Source organism: Orcinus orca, chromosome X, assembly GCF_937001465.1.
Source record: "Orcinus orca chromosome X, mOrcOrc1.1, whole genome shotgun sequence".
Lineage (NCBI taxonomy): Eukaryota > Metazoa > Chordata > Mammalia > Artiodactyla > Delphinidae > Orcinus > Orcinus orca.
The window spans coordinates 57,868,146-57,885,674 of record NC_064580.1 but is presented as its reverse complement, the minus strand read 5'-3'; positions in this window follow the sequence as shown (position 1 = coordinate 57,885,674).

Below are 17,529 nucleotides of genomic sequence, written 5' to 3'. Positions count from 1 at the left end.
TAATATCAACCAGCAAGAGTTCTGCCAGAGATCTTGGACTCAATGCTAAAACCCAGATCCACTTAATGACCAGCAAGAACCAGGTCTGGATGCCCCATGCCAAACAACCAGCAAGACAGGAACACAACCCCACCCATTAGCAAAGAGGCTGCCTAAAATCATACTAAGTTCACAGACACACCAAAATAAACCACCAGACGTGGACCTGCCCACTAGAAAGATCCAACCCCATTCACCAGAACACAAGCACAAGTAACCTCCAGCAGGAAGTCTACAGAAGCCACTGAACAATCTCACCCACTGGGGTCAGAATCCAAAAACAACAGGAACTACGAACATGCAACTTACAAAAAGGAGGACCTAAATTCAGTAAGTTAAACAAAAAGAGAAGACAAGAAATATGCAGCAGATGAAGGAGCAAGGTAAACACCACCAGAACAAACAAATGAAGAGGAAATAGAGAGTCTACCTAAAAAGAAGTCAGAAAAATGATAGTAAAGATGATCCAAAATCTCGGAAATACAATAGAGAAAATACAAGAAATGGTTAACAAAGACATAGAGGAACTAAAGAGCAAACAAACAATGATGAACAACACAATAAATGAAATTAAAAATTCTCTAGAAGGAATCAATAGTAGAATAACTGAGGCAGAAGAATGGATAAGTGACCTGGAAGAAAAAAAAGTGGAAATAACCACCACACAGAAGAATAAAGAAAAAAAAAATGAAAAGAATTGAGGACAGTCTAAGAGAATTCTGGGACAACATTAAATGCACCAACAGTCAAATTATAGGGGTCCCAGAAGGAGAAAAAGAAAGGGTCTTAGAAAATATTTGAAGAGATTGTAATCGAACACTTCCCTAATATGAGAAAGGAAATAGTCAGTCAAGTCCAGGAAGGGCAGAGAGTCCCATAAAAGGTAAATCCAAGGAGAAACAAGCCAAGACATATATTAATCAAATGATGAAAAATTAACTACATAGAAAAAATATTAAAAGCAGCAAGGGAAAGCAACAAATAACACACAATGGAATCCCCATAAGGTTAATAGCTGAACTTTCAGCAGAAACTCTGAAAGCCAGAAGGGAGTGGCAAGACATATTTAAATTGATGAAAGGGAAAATCCTACAACCAAGATTACTCTACCCAGCAAGGATCTCATTCAGATTCCACAGGGAAATTAAAACCTTTACAGACAGGCAAAAGTTAAGAGAATTCACCACCACCCAACCAGATTTACAACAAATGGTAAAGGAACTTTTCTAGGCGGGAAACAGAAGAGAAGGAAATGACCTACCAAAAACAAACCCAAATCAATTAGGAAAATGGTAATAGGAACATACATATCGATAACTACTTTAAATGTAAATGGATTAAATGCTCCAAACAAAAGACATAGAATGGTTGAATGGATAAAAAAACAAGACCCATATATATACTGTCTACAACAGATCCACTTCAGACCTAGGGGCACAAATAGACTGAAAGTGAGGTGATAGAAAAATATATTCATTGCAAATGGAAATCAAAAGAAATCTGGAGTAGCAATTCTCATATCAGATAAAATAGACTTTAAAATAAAGACTATTATAAGAGAGACAGAAAGACACTATATAATGATCAATGAATCAATCAAAGAAGAAGATATAACAATTGTAAATATATATGCACCCAACACAGGAGCACCTCAATACATAAGGCAAATGCTAACAGCCATAAAAGGGGAAATCAACAGTAACACAATAATAATAGGGGACTTTAACACCCCACTTTCACCAATGGACAGTCCTCAAGAATGAAAATAAATAAAGAAACACAAGCTTTAAATGATACATTAAACAAGATGGACTTAAATGATATTCCTAGGACATTCTATCCAAAAACAGCAGAATACAATTACTTCTCAAGTGCTCATGGAACATTCTCCAGGAAAGATCATATCTTGAGTCACAAATCAAGCCTTGGAACATTAAAGAAAATTGAAATCATATCATTTGTTTTTCGCTTTCTGGCTTACTTCACTCTGTATGACAGTCTCTAGGTCCATCCACCTCACTACAAATAACTCAGTTTGGTTCCTTTTTATGGCTGAGTAATATTCCATTGTATATATGTGTCACATGTTCTTTATCAATTCATCCGTTGATGGACACTTCAGTTTCTTCCATGTCCTGGATATTGTAAATAGAGCTGCAATGAACATTTTGGTACATGACTCTTTTAGAATTGTGGTTTTCTCAGGGTATATGCCCAGTAGTGGGATTGCTGTTCTGTATGGTAGTTCTATTTTTAGTTTTTTAAGGAATGTGCATACTGTTCTCCATAGTGGCTGTATCAATTTACATTCCCATCAACAGGGTAAGAGGGTTCCCTTTTCTCCACACCCTCTCCAGCATTTATTGTTTGTAGATTTTTTGATGATGGCCATTCTGACGGGTGTGAGATGACATACCATTGTAGTTTTGATTTGAATTTCTCTAATGATTAATGGTGTTGAGCATTCTTTCATGTGTCAGTGGGCAATCTTTATATATCAGAAAGGGAAAAACAAATACTGTATGCTATCACATATATATGGAATCTAAAAAAAAAGAAAAAAAATGGTCATGAAGAATCTAGGGGCAAGATGGAAATAAAGATACAGACCTACTAGAGAATGGACTTCAGGATACTGGGAGGGGGAAAGGTAAGCTGGGACAAAGTGAGAGAGTGGCATGGACATATATACACTACCAAACTTAAAATAGATAGCTAGTGTGAAGCAGCCGGATGGCACAGAGAGATCAGCTTGGTGCTTTGTGACCACATAGAAGGGTGGGATAGGGAGAGTGGGAGGGAGGGAGATGCAAGGGGGAAGAGATATAGGGACATACGTGTATGTATAACTGATTCACTTTGGTATAAAGCAGAAACGAACACACCACTGTAAAGCAATTATACTCCAATAAAGTTCTTAAAAAAAAAGAAATCATATCAAGCATCTTCTCTGAAACTATGAGACTAGATATCAATTACATGAAAAAAATTATAAAAAAAACAAACACATGGAGGTTAAAAAATACACTACAAAATAACCAAGAGATCACTGAAGAATTCAAAGAGGAAACAAAAAAATACCTAGAAGAAAATGACACTGCAAACACAATGACCAAAACCTTTGGGATGCAGCAAAAGCAGTTCTAAGAGGGAAGTTTATAAGCAATACAGTCTTACCTCAAGAAATAGAAAAATCTCAAAGAAACAACTTAACCTTACAAGTAAAGCAAATAGAAGAACAAAATTAACCCAAAGTTAACAAAAGGCAAGAAATAATAAAGATAAGATCAGAAATAAATGAAAAATAAATTAAGGAAACAGTAACAAAGATCAATAAAACTAAAAGCTGGTTTTTTGGGAAGAGAAACAAAATTAAAAAACCATTAGCCAGACTTTTCAAGAAAGAGAGGGAGAAGAACTCAGATCAACAAAATTAGAAATAAAGAAGTAACAACTGACATCGCAGAAATACAAAGGATCATGAGAGCCCACTACAAGCAACTATATGTGAATAAAATGGACAACCTGAAAGAAATGTACAAATTCTTAGAAAAGAACAGCATTCTGAGACTGAACCAGGAAGAAAAAGAAAATATAAACAGAAAAATCACATGCACTGAAATTGAAACTGTGATTAAAGTGTACCAAAAAACAAAAGGCCAGGACCAGATGGCTTCACAGGCGAAATCTATCAAACATTTGGAGAAGATCTAATACCTATTCTTCTCAAATTCTTCCAAAATATAACAGAGGGAGGAACACTCCCAAACTCTTTCTATGAGGCCAGCACCAGCATGATACCAAAACCAGACAAAGATGTCACAAAGAAAGAAAACTACAGGCCATTATCACTGATGAACATAGATGCAAAAATCTTCAACACAATACTAGCAAACAGAATCCAACAATATATTAAAAGGATCATACACCATGATTAAGTGGGTTTCACCCCAGGAATGAGAGGATTCTTCAATATACACAGATCAATCCGTGTGGAACACCATATTAACAAATTGAAGGATAAAAACAAAATTATCAACTCAATAGTTGGAAAAAAAAAGCATTCATCAAAATTCAACTTCCATTGATGAAAAAAACTCTCCAGAAAGTAGGCATAGAGGTAACATAACTCAAAGTAATTAAGGCAATATATGGCAACCACACAGCCAACACCATTCTCAATGGTGAAAAACCAAAAGCATCTCCACTAAGATCAGGAACAAGACAAGGTTGCTCACTCTCACCACTATTATTCAAAAGAACTTTGGAAGTTTTCGTCACAGCAACCAGAGAACAAAAAGAAATAAAAGGAGTCCAAATCAGAAAAGAAGAAGTAAAGCTGTCACTGTTTGCAGAAGACATGATACTATACATAAAGAATCCTAAAGATGACACCAGAACACTACTAGAGCTAATCAATGAATTTGGGAAAGTAGCAGCATACAAAATTAATGCACAGAATTCGCTTGCATTCCTATACACTAATGATGAAAAATCTGAAGGTGATATTAAGAAAACACTCCCATTTACCACTGCAACAAAAAGAATAAAATACCTAGGAATAAACCTACCTAAGGAGACAAAAGACCTGTATGCAGAAAATTATAAGACTCTGATGAAAGTAATTAAAGATGGTACAAACAGATGGAGAGATATACCATGTTCTCAGATTGGAAGAATCAACATTGTGAAAATGACTATACTACCCAAAGCAATCTACAGATTGAATGCAATCCCTATCAAACTACCAGTGCATTTTTCACAGAACTAGAACAAAAATTTGCACAATTTGTATGGAAACACAAAAGATCCCGAATAACCAAAACGAAATTGAGAAAGAAAAATGGAGGTGGAGGAATCAGGCTCCCTGACTTTAGACTATAATACAAAGCTACAGTAATCAAGACAGTATGGTACTGGCACAAAAATACAAATATAGATCAATGGAATAGGATAGAAAGCCTAGAGATAAACCCACGCTTATATGGTCACCTTATTTTTGATAAACGAGGCAAGAATATACAGTGGGGAAAAGACAGCCTCTTCAATAAGTGGTGCTGAGAAAACTGGACAACTACATGTAAAAGAATGAAATTAGAACACTCCCTAACACTGTATACAAAAGTAAACTCAAAATGGGTTAAAGACCTAAATGTAAGGCCAGACACTGTAATATTCTTAGAGGAAAATACAGACAGAACACTCTATGACATAAATCACAGCAAGATCCTTTGGGACCCACCTCTTAGAGAAATGGAAATAAAAACCAAAATAAACAAATGGGACCTAATTAAACTTCAAAAGCTTTTTCACAGCCAAGGAAATTGTAAACAAGACAAAAAGACCACCCTTAGAATGGGTGAAAATATTTGCAAACGAAGCAACTGACAAAAAGTTAATCTCCAAAATATACAAGCAGCTCATGCAGCTGAGTATCAGAAAAAAAAAATCCAAAAATGGTTAGAAGACCTAAATAGACATTTCTCCGAAGAAGATATACAGATTTCCAACAAACACATGAAAGCATGCTCAACATCACTAATCATTAGAGAAATGCAAATCAAAACTGTAATGTGGTATCACCTCACTCCGGCCAGAATGGCCATCATAAAAAAATCTACAAACAATAAATGCTGGAGTGGGTGTGGAGAAAAGGGGACCCTCTTGCACTGTTGTTGGGAATGTAGATTGATACTGCCACTATGGAGAACAGTATGGATCTTCCTTTAAAAACTAAAAAAAAAGAACTCCCATGCGATCCAGCAATCGCACTACTGGGCATATGCCCCGAGAAAACCATAATTCAAAAAATGCCATGTACCACAATGTACATTGCAGCTCTATTTACAGTAGCCAGGACATGGAAGCAATCTAAGTTTCCATTGACAGATGAATGGATAAAGAAGATGTGGGACATATATACAATGGAATATTACTCAGCCATAAAAAGAAACGAAAATGTGTTATTTGTAGTGAGGTGGATGGACCTAGAGTTTGTCATACAGAGTGAAGTAAGTCAGAAAATTAAAAACAAATACAATATGCTAACACATACATATGGAATCTAAAAAAAAAATGTTCTGACAAACCTAGGGGCAGTAAAAGAATAAAGAGTCAGATATAGAGAATTGCCTCAAGGACACTGGAAGTGAGAAGTGTAAGCTGGGATGAAGTTGGAGAAAAGCAATGAGATATATACACTACCAAATGTAAAATAGATAGCTAGTGGGAAGCAGCTGCATCATGTAGGGAGATCAGCTTGACACTTTGTGACCACCTAGAGTGCTGGGATAGGGAGGGTGGGAGGTGACACAAGAGGGAGGGGATATGGGGATATATGTATACATAAAGCTGATTCAGTTTGTTATACAGCAGGAACTAACACAACATTGTAAAGCAATAATACTCCAATAAAGATATTAGAAAAAAATTGCTAAAGTCACTCCTTTAGGTGGAAAAGAAAAGGCCACAACTAGAAACAAGAAAATTACAAATGGGAAAACTCTCTGATAAAGGAAAGCATATAGTAAAGGTGAGTAATCATCCACACACAAATACAATGTCAAAACCAACAATCATGAGATGAAGAGATTACAAATGGAGAATAATGGAAATGCATTTGAAATTGAAATGACCAGCAACTAAAAACGTTGTCTATATATAGACTGCTATATCAAAACCTCATGGTAACTGCAAACCGAAAATCTACAATAAACACACACACACACACACACACACACATACACACACACACACAAAAAGGAAAGACAATCCAAACACAACACTAAAGATAGTCATCAAAGTATGAATGGAATAATCACAAGTACTGAAATTGAAACCATGATTTAAAAATTCCAACAAAGAAAAGCCCGGGACCAGATGGCTTCACAGGTGATTTTTCTCAAATATTTAGAGAATAGTTAACATCTATCCTTCTGAAGCTCTTCCAAAAAATTTCAGAGGAAGGAAAAATTGCAAACTCATTCTATGAAGCCACCATCATCCTGATTCCAAAATGAGGCAAAGATACAACAACAACAAAAACTACAGGCCAATATCAGTGAGGAACATAAACACTTAAATCCTCAACAAAATACAAGAAACTGAAACCAACATTACATTAAGAGAATCATACACCATGATCAAGTGGGATTTATCCCAGGGATGGAAGGATTCTTCAATATCCACAAATAAAACCTTGTGGCACACCAGATTAACAAACTGAAGAATAAAAACCATATGATCATCAGAATACATGCAGAAAAAGCTTTTGACAAAATTCTACACCCATTTATGATAAAAACTCTCCAGAATGTTGGGATAGAGAGAAACTACCTCAAGGTAATAAAGACAACATATGAAAAACGCATAGCTAACATCATACTTAATGGAGAAAAGCTGAAAGCATTTTCTCTAAGATTAGGAACAAGACAAGGATGTCCACTCTTGTCACTATTATTCAACATAGTTTTTGAAGTCCTAGCCAAAGCAATCAGAGAAGAAGAAGAAATAAAAGGAATACAAGTTGGAAAAGAAGTAAATTGTCACTTTTTGCAGATAACATGATGCTATACATAGAGTATCCTAAAGATGCTACCAGAACAATACTAGAGCTCATCGAATGAATTTGGTAAATTTTCAGAATACAAAATTAATGTACAGAAATCTGTTGCATTCCTATAGACTAAAAATGAAGGATCAGAAAAAGAAATAACTCATTTACCATAACATCAAAAAGAATAAAATACCTAGGAATAAACCTACCTAAGGAGACAAAAGGCCTGTATGCAGAAAACTATAAGATGCTGATGAAAGAAATCAAAGATGACACAAACAGATGGAGAGAAAGACCATGTTCTTGGATTGTAAGAATCAATATTGTCAAAATGACTATACTACCGAAAGCACTCTACAGATTCATTGCAATCCTTATCAAATTACCAAGGGCATTTTTCACAACATTAGAACCAAAAATTTTACCATTTGTATGGAAACACAAAGGACCCCAAATAATCAAAACATTCTTGAGAAAGAGAAATGGAGCTGGAAGAATCAGGATCCCTTGCTTCAGACTATACTACAAAGCTACAGTCATCAAAACAATATGGTACTGGCACAAAAACAGAATTATAGGTGAATGGAACAGGATAGAAAGTCCAGAGATAAACCCATGTAACTATGGTCAACTAATCTATGACAAAGGAGGCAAGAATTTACAATGGAAAAAGACAGTCTCTTCAATAAGTGATGCTGTGAAACCTGGACAGATATATGTAAAAGAATGAAATTAGAACACTCACTAACACCGTACACAAAAATAAACTCAAGATGGATTAAAGACCTAAATATAAATCCAGATACTATAAAACTCTTAGAGAAAAGCATAGGGAGAACACTCTCTGATGTAAATCACAGCAATATATTACTGGATCCACCTCCTAGATTAAAGAAAATAAAAATAAACAAATGGGACCTAATTAAACTTTAAAGATTTTGCACAGCAAAAGAAACCATTAACAAAACGAAAAGACAACTTACAGAGTGGGAGAAAATATTTGCAAGTGAAGTGACTGACAAGGGATTAATCTCCAAAATATAAAAACAGCTCATGCAGCTCAATATTAAAAAAGGAAACAACTTAATCAAAAAATGGGCCGAAGATCTAAATAGACATTTCTCCAAATAAGGCATACAGATGGCCAAAAAGTACATGAAAATTTGCTCAGCATAGCTAATTATTAGAGAAATGAAAATCAAAACTACAACTAGGTATCACCTCACATATATCTGAACGGCCATCATCAAAATGTCTACAAACAATAAATCCTGGAGAGGGTGTGGAGAAAAGGGAACCCTCCTACCCTGTTGTTAGGAATGTAAGTTGGTACAAACAGTATGGAGAACAGTATGGAGGTTCCTTAAATACTAAATATAGAACTACCATATGATCCGGCAATACCACTACTGGGCATATATCCAGAGAAAACCATAATTCAAAAAGATACAATAACTCCAATGTTCATTGCAGCACTATTTACAATAGCCAAGACATGGAATCAACCTAAATGTCCATCAAAAGAAGGATGGATTAAGAGGATGTAGTACATATATACAGTGGAATATTATTCAGCCATAAAAAAGAATGAAATAATGCTATTTGTGGCAACATGGTTGGACCTAGAGATTATCATACTAAGTGAAGTAAGTCAGAAAGAGAAAGAAATATCATATGATATCGCTTATATGTGGGACTGAAAAAAATCATACAAAGGAATTTATTTACAAAACAGTAACAGACTTGCAGACTTTGAAAATAAACTTGTTGTTAGCAAAGGGGAAAACATGGGGGGTAGGGATAAATCAAAAGGTTGGGATTAACTTATACACACTACTACATATAAAATAGATAGTCAACAAGGACCTATTGTATAGCACAGGGAACTCTACTCAATATTCTATAATAACCTATATGGGAAAAGAATCTGAAAAAGAACGTATATATGTATATGTATATGTATAACTGAATCATTTTGCTGTATACCTGAAACTAACACAACGTTATAAATCAACTATACTCCAATAGAAAATAAAAATTATAAAATAATAAAAAATTAAAATGATATCTCATTGTTGATTTTATTTACATTTTCTTGATTACTAGTGCACTTGAGTTTCTTCTCTTATGTTAGTTGGCCATTTGTATTTGTTCTTCTGTGAATTTCTTTTTCTCTATTTTTACTTTTTCTTTTTTAATTCCTAAGCTCTCTATGCCTATTTTAGGTATCAATCCTTTCTCTGAATAACATTGGAACTTGAGTCTCTGGTCTGTTGCTTATTTTCAAAATTCTGGTTTTAATCTTTATGTAGTCAAATTTATTGTTTGAAGAATTTATGTCTCCTTGGTTTGTGTTACTTATGAAGGCTGTCCCACTCCAATATTATAATATTCTTCTCCTTTATATTCCTCTAGTTTTTTTTACTGTTTTTTCTCATCTCATTTGTTTTCTCATGTTTAATACAACAATATTTAGTTTGTATTAAAGATGAGATGATTTAGTGTTTGTTGTAATACGTAAGTGCCTAACTTTTCCCCCAGATTAATAGGTAAATGTTCAAGCATCTTTATTGGATAGCCTATCCATCCTTCTTCACACTCATTTGAAATGTTACCTTTATCAGTGAATAAATTCCCATATGTTCATGAATTTGTTTCTGGTCTCTATTCTGCTCTGTTTCTCTTCATATCTTTCATTGAATAGAGTTCTGCATAAGAAGGTAGTTTATTAAGTCTGAGTGATAATCCATTGTGTGTGTAAATATATATATATATATATATATATATATATATATATATATACACCAAATTTTCTTTATATATTCATCCATCAACAGAAATGTAGGTTGTTTCCGTATCTTGGCTACTGTGAAAAATGTCACAACAAATATGGGGTACAGATATCTCCTTTAAATACTGATTTCATTTCCTTCAAATATACATCCAGAAATGGGACCGTTATATCATATAGTAGTTCTATTTTTAATTTTTTGTGGACCCCCTATTATTTTCCACAGTGACTGTACTAATTTACATTCCCACAAACAGTGCACAGGGGCTCTCTTTTCTCCATATCCTTGCCAAAACCTGTTATCAATTGTCATTTTTTATAACAGCCAACTTAACAGGTATGAGGTGATATCTCATTGTGGTTTGACTTACATTTCCCTGATGATTATTTATGTTGAGCACCTTTACCTGTTGGCCATTTTTATGTCTTTTTTTTTTTCTGGCCGCACTGTGCAGCATGCAGGATCCTATTTCTCTGACCAGGGATTGAACCCATGCCCCCTGCATTGGGAGCGTGAAGCCTTAACCAGTGGACCACCAGGGAAGTCCCTGTATGTTTGTTTGTTTGTTTTTGAGAAATATATACTCAAATCCTCATCTCATTTTTAAAAATCAGGTTATTTATTTATTTATTTTTGCTACTGAGTTGCCATTTGAGACAACATGGATGAACCCAAAGGACATTATGCTAAATGAAATAAGACGGACACAGAAAGACACAAACTGCAGGATCTCACTTATATGTGGAATGTAAAAAATTCAAACTCATAAAAGCAGAGAGTAGAATTTAGATTCCAGGGGCTGAAGAGCTGGAGAAATGGGGAGATGTTTCTTTATTGGCTGATAATAGGCAACCATTAAATGGGTCCCCACACTTTATCACTCACTTGTCCTTCCAGGAATCCTTTGGTGATTTTGGGAGAAAGCTCATTTTGCTTCCTGCTGACTGTGTACTACAAGGAAGCTTGTATTTTAAGTATAATCCCCATGTGACAGAATAACCCGCAACCAGTAGCAGTCCACACCCAGGCCCATACCTCCCATGTTTCATCATGACGTACTTTGTCAGGTGGGATGCTGGCTCTTACTCTGTCCAACTTTAGACTTTCCAGTAATTGCTGCTGAATGACCTAGCCAATCTTGGGATAACCTTGCAATCTCCTATCCAGAAAGGAAGTGTGGGGATTAGAAGATTCTGGTAGATCTCGTGTCTGGCATTGTAAAGGGGGGAATGAGACTGTAACCATGGCTGTTCAAATAATATAGTTTACATTTAATAATAATCTAATGATATGGCTAAACTTTTCTGAGTACCTACTGTGCTGAAGCACTTTATGCATATTCTTTTCAGTCTTCATAATAACCCTGTGAGGTATAAGTTAATACCCCCAGTTTGGATATTAGGGAATTGATAACCAGAGAGGTGAAATTACTTGCCTAAGGTCACACACTTAGAAGCCCAAAGAAGGGAAGGAGAGCAGTGTGACCTGGGTGCCTTTGGAGCTAGGCAGAGTAGAGTTCAAACTCTAGGTCTGCCACTTGCTAGATGAGTAACCTTGGTCATGTCACTTTCCTTTTTGGCTTTTTTTTTCTTTTTCTTTTTTTTTCCTTTTTGGCTTTTTTATATGTTGAATAGGAATCTCTGCTTTGCCTCCTCATAGAGCTATTGTGAGGATTATGTGTAATTAGCAATAATGAATTTAAAGAACCTGACACAGAGTGAACATTAAAAAATGGCAACTCTATTACCCAAGGTCATCATAGCCTGCATTGTAACCTAGGTGTTTGGATCTAGCTCAGTCTCACACATGTAGAAAAAGAAATTATGGTTATGATTGGGGAAAGGGGGGCATAAATTGGGAGATTGGGACTGACATATACACACTACTATAAATAAAATAGATAACTAATAAGGACCTAACGTATAGTACAGGGAATTCTACTCAGTACTCTGTAATGGCCTATATGGGAAAATAATCTAAAAAAGAGTGGATATATGTGTATTTATAACTGATGCACTTCGCTGTACAGCAGAAACTAACAGAACATTGTAAATCAACTTTAATAAAAATTTTAAAAAAACACCTTATAGTGTCTTTTCCACCATTGCTTTTGGAATAAAAACCATGGTCCTTATATTAGCTCACAAAGTCCTGCATTGCCTAGGCCTCTCTGATTTCCTTTCATAATGCCCTCCCCTGTGCTGATAGCTCTCCAGACACACTGATATTCTTTATGATCCTTAAATACAAACAAGCTCAATTCAACCTTAGGGTCTGTGCATTAAAATTCCCCCTTTCTGGAACTCTTAACATGACTGGTTTTGTCTTCTATTTTCCGGTCTCAGCTTCAACATTCTCTCCCTGGAGAGACCTTTCCAACAAAACTGTCTAATCTATTCCTGGCCTCTATCCCATTACTTCATGTTCATTACTTCATTGTGTTTTCCACAGTGTTTATTGCTATTTGACATTTTATTATTTGCTTATGTGTTTAGGTATTTATTTTCTTTTACTGTGTATACTTATGACTGCAGGGACTTTTCTGAGTTGTTCACTATTGTATTTCCAGTACTGAAAACATTGCCTGTCACATAGCAGATGTTGAATAAATATGTGTTGAATAAATGAACAAATGAATCTTTCCAAAGTCTGATGTATGAAAAAGGGTAACCAAACCTGAGTTTCTGTGAAGAACTTAGCACAGAATGAGGATCAAATACCCAATAGTTTTCATTCTTCTGTGCTCTTGGATTCTTGGTATGCACACTCAGCATTGCTGAACTGATTTGTTCTGGATGCCACAGCCCTTTGATGTTTTCTGTTAGGCCCAAGCACCTGAATTCTGATGAACATTATCCTGGAGGATCTGCCCAGGGACAGGTCTCCTATCTTTCTCCGCTCTGGGCTCACCATAGGGAGCACTCTACAATGGGGCTCACTAACTCATCAGTGCCAAACAGTCTGGGCTTGCCTTGATAGTCCTAAGCAGGGCAACTCCTGGACTGATGCCCCTCCTAGTCAGCACAGATAAATATCTCTTATCCCTTCATACATGTAGCTATCATTCTTCATTATTCACCATGCCAGAGAAAGCAGAGGTCTTTACCAAATGGACGTGTTATAAGGAACATAAGATATCATGTGGTAGACACTAATTCCCATTTTTGGATGGGGAAAATGAGGCCCAAGGAGGGTAAAGAATGTCCCCCAGGACAAGATTAGAATTGATTCCTTATCCTCGGTCTAGTGTCAGGAGCCCATTTCTATTTTCTCCAAACATAGTACTATGCTTTCAGGAATTCTTTAGAGTAGGGGAGTGAATCTGAATAGACAGGAGGTATGTAGTTTGAAGAAATATATTTGGAATACTTACTAAAAGGAAACTGGGGCAAAATTAACTTCAGATGGAGACTACCCAAAAGTTAGAGTGAGGAGTGTATGGGTTTAAAAAGTTAATATGTATGGTGATTCAAGTCTCCTCCACATTTCTAATAGCTACATTTAACAGAATCATTTTTATTTTCATAGTGATGGCTTTTAGAGGATTTTCATATCCAGTTTTCTCATTTGATCAAGCCATTACTGTGCCCCTTGTCACATGCTGCCATTTATTCCTGTAACCCCTTTCTTTTAGACTAATCATCATACTTTGTTACTGTAACTTGTTTGTCTTCACCTTTATTGTTTATCACTGCCTCTCCAGCACCTAGCATAGTGCCTGACATGTAATAGGTGATCAGTATATATTTGTTGAACTAAGGAATAAAATACTGTCTCACAGATGTGCATATTGAAGACCAAGGACAAGAAATGTGCTGTTCAAGGTCAAATACTATCAAAGTGACAGAGCCAAGACTCCAGCATATGTCTCCTGATTTCCAGGGACGTCACTGCTCTTTCTGCCACTGGTTATCTGGTAATAGTAGGAACAATAGTACTAATTGATACCAGTTGTTGTTGATGTTCTGGGCACAGTATATTATCTGATCAGACTAAATAACAGTTCTAGAACTTTATAGCTGATCTCTCTGCCTAGAACACCTTTCTATATATATGCTTCTCTCCTACTCATTCTTTAAGAGAATCTTGGGTATTTTCCTCCAAAAAGCATTCCATAATCCAGTCTATGTAGGCTTAGATCACCTTTGTCTTTGTTCAAAGCTCTGACCTAGCACTTATCCCACTATATTGTCATTATCTCTCTCACCCACTTAGACAATGAGCCCCTTGAGAGTGGGGACAACATCTTCTTTATCTCACAGAAACTAGCTTATGTTATGAGTAAATATTTCATACATCAATAAATTATTGAATTTCCACTTCATCTTCTTAGTCACTGCTTGGGAAAGTTAGCAGTAATTATATTGCTAAAGGAATGGGTGTCATTCCTTAATATTCATTAGAGCACTTGGCATGCATCTTAAATGTACAGATTCTTAGACTCTCTCTCCTCACTGCAACACCCAGTGAAATTCAGATTCAGTAGGTCTGGGGTGTGGACAGGAATTTGCATGTTTTATAAGCCTCTCAGGTGATTCTGATGCAGTTGGTCCTTGGAACATACCTTGAGAACCCCTGAAATAAGTGTGAGTCGTGTTACCCATGGAAACAATTCTGGCAGTTTGCTGTACCTGCATCTATGAGGGAAGGCACAGTAGCAGCTCATATCAGTGGTGCAGTTCACAGCTATGAATTTCAGAGGTTGTCTAGAAGACTGGCTTCTGCAGACACTTGTGAAAAAGGCTCCTCTGGTCACTGCACTTGGTATTATTTCCTCCTTGAGACATTATGGTGTGGTGGAGAGCACATTTCTCTGGAAGGGAGGAGGTTTGAGTGATGATTAAATGATCAGAGACATGTCTCTAACCATCTTTGAGTCTCAGTTGTTCATCTATGAAATGGAGATCAATTGGCCTTTCCATCTAGTACCTACCTCACAGGGCTATGTTGAAAATAAAATAAAATAGATCAAGAAGCTAATATAGTGCCTGAGTCAGCATGGGTGTTCAGTAAATGAGAGTGAAATGCATAAAACGATACCATCCCAGCTCTTCTGCTTAATCATTGAGCCTCTTTTCAGTGGGTCTCATATTCCTTGTTTGTCAATTAATGTGACAAGGCATTAGCAGGATAATTTCCAAGGTGTATTGAGTTCTGCATTGTTGGCTGTCAGACAGGGTTTAATGTCAGGCCTGATCTAGAGTTTTTTTGAAGTGGGCCATCACCGTGTGCAATGTTTCTGATCAGTCCTGCTTTGGTACATTACCATCTATTTTTCCTGTCTCCTTGATCTTTGACCTTGTTCTCCATTCTGTGTGAGGATGACACTTGTTTGAGAGAAGACAGAAAGAGGATTCTTTCCACGGCAGGGGAAAGAGCAATGGAATTGACAAGAGGTGGAATACTAACTTTAGTGTGGTCTTGATTTGATTTTGAGTTATTTCTTGTAAATGATACACTAGTTGGTGTTTCAAAGCCTACTAAGTTGTTAACTTTGGTAGTTTCATTGAAAACTAACTTTGATATTAATTCAGGGAAGAGGAGAAGGAGGGAGGTCAGGAAAGATGGGTGGTTTGGTTGTAACTTTTTTTATTTGTTTGTTTTATAACTGCAAGTAGGCAGGGGCATAGAAAGCCATTGAAGAGTTGGAAGATTTGAACTTTGTGAAGCAGCATTTATTAAAAGGCCTTTCAAGGAGTCAAAAAAGCAGAAGTTAAGAAAAGGGTCACGATTCTCATGACACGCTCCTCAAAATGACATTGCTACATAATACTAATATTAGCTAACAATGAATTTCTATACTGCTTACTCTGTTCCAGGCACAAGTCATAACATTTCCATGTCTTAACTTTTTTAAGCCAAATAACAATCTATGGGAGAAATATCTATTTAGATCTCTCACCCATTTTTTGATTTTTTTTTGTTTTTCTTATTTAGCTGCATGAGCTGTTTGCATATTTTAGAGATTAATCACCTGTCAGTCATTTTGGTGGCAAATATTTTCTCCCATTCTGTGTGGTGTCTTTTCATTTTGTTTATGGTTTCCTTTGCTGTGCAAAAGATTTTAAGTTTAATTAGGTCCCATTTGTTTATTTTTATTTTCATTACTCTAGGAGATGGATACAAAAATATATTGCTGCATTTTATGTCAGAGAGAGTTTGGCCTAGATTTTCCTCTAAAAGTTTTATAGTATCCAGCCTTACATTTAATCCTTTAATCCATCTTGAGTTTATTTTTATGTATGGTGTTAGGGAGTGTTCTAATTTCATTCTTTCACATGTAGTAGTCCAGTTTTCCCAGCACCACTTATTGAAGAGACAGTCTTTTCTCCATTGTATGTTCTTGCCTTCTTTGTCATAGATAAGGTGTGTGGGTTTACCTCAGTGCTTTCTATCCTGTTCCATTGATCTATATTTCTGTTTTTGTGCCAGTACCATAATGTTTTGATGACTGTGGCTTTGCAGTATATTCTGAAGTCAGGGGGCCTGTTTCCTCCATCTCTGTTTTTCTTCCTCAAGATTGCTTTGGCTATTCAGAGTCTTTTGTGTTTCCATACAAATTTTAAACATTTTTTGTTCTAATTCTGTGAAAAGTACCCTTGATAATTTGATATGGATTGCATTGAATCTGTAGATTGCTCTGGACAGTATAGTCATTTTCACAATATTGATTCTTCCTATCCAAGGACATGGTATATCTCTCCATCTGTTGGTGTCATCTTTGATTTCTTTCATCAGCATCTTATAGTTTTCAGAGTACAGGTCTTTTGCCTCCTTAGGTAGGTTTATTCCTAGGTATTTTATTCTTTTTGATGCAATGGTAAATGGGATTGTTTCCTTAATTTCTCTTTCTGATCTTTTGTTGTTACTGTATAAGAATGCAACTTTTCTGTGCATTAAGTTTGTATCCTGCAACTTTACTGAATTCAAGTATGAGCCCTAGAATTTTTTGGTAGCATCTTTAGGAAGGTCTAAATAGACATTTCTCTAAAGAAGACATTCAGGTGGCCAAAAAGCACATGAAAAGATGCTCAACATCACTAATTATTAGAGAAATTCAAATCAAAACTACAATGATGTATCACCTCACACCAGTCAGAATGGCCCTCATCATAAATATCTACAAACAATAAATTCTGGAGA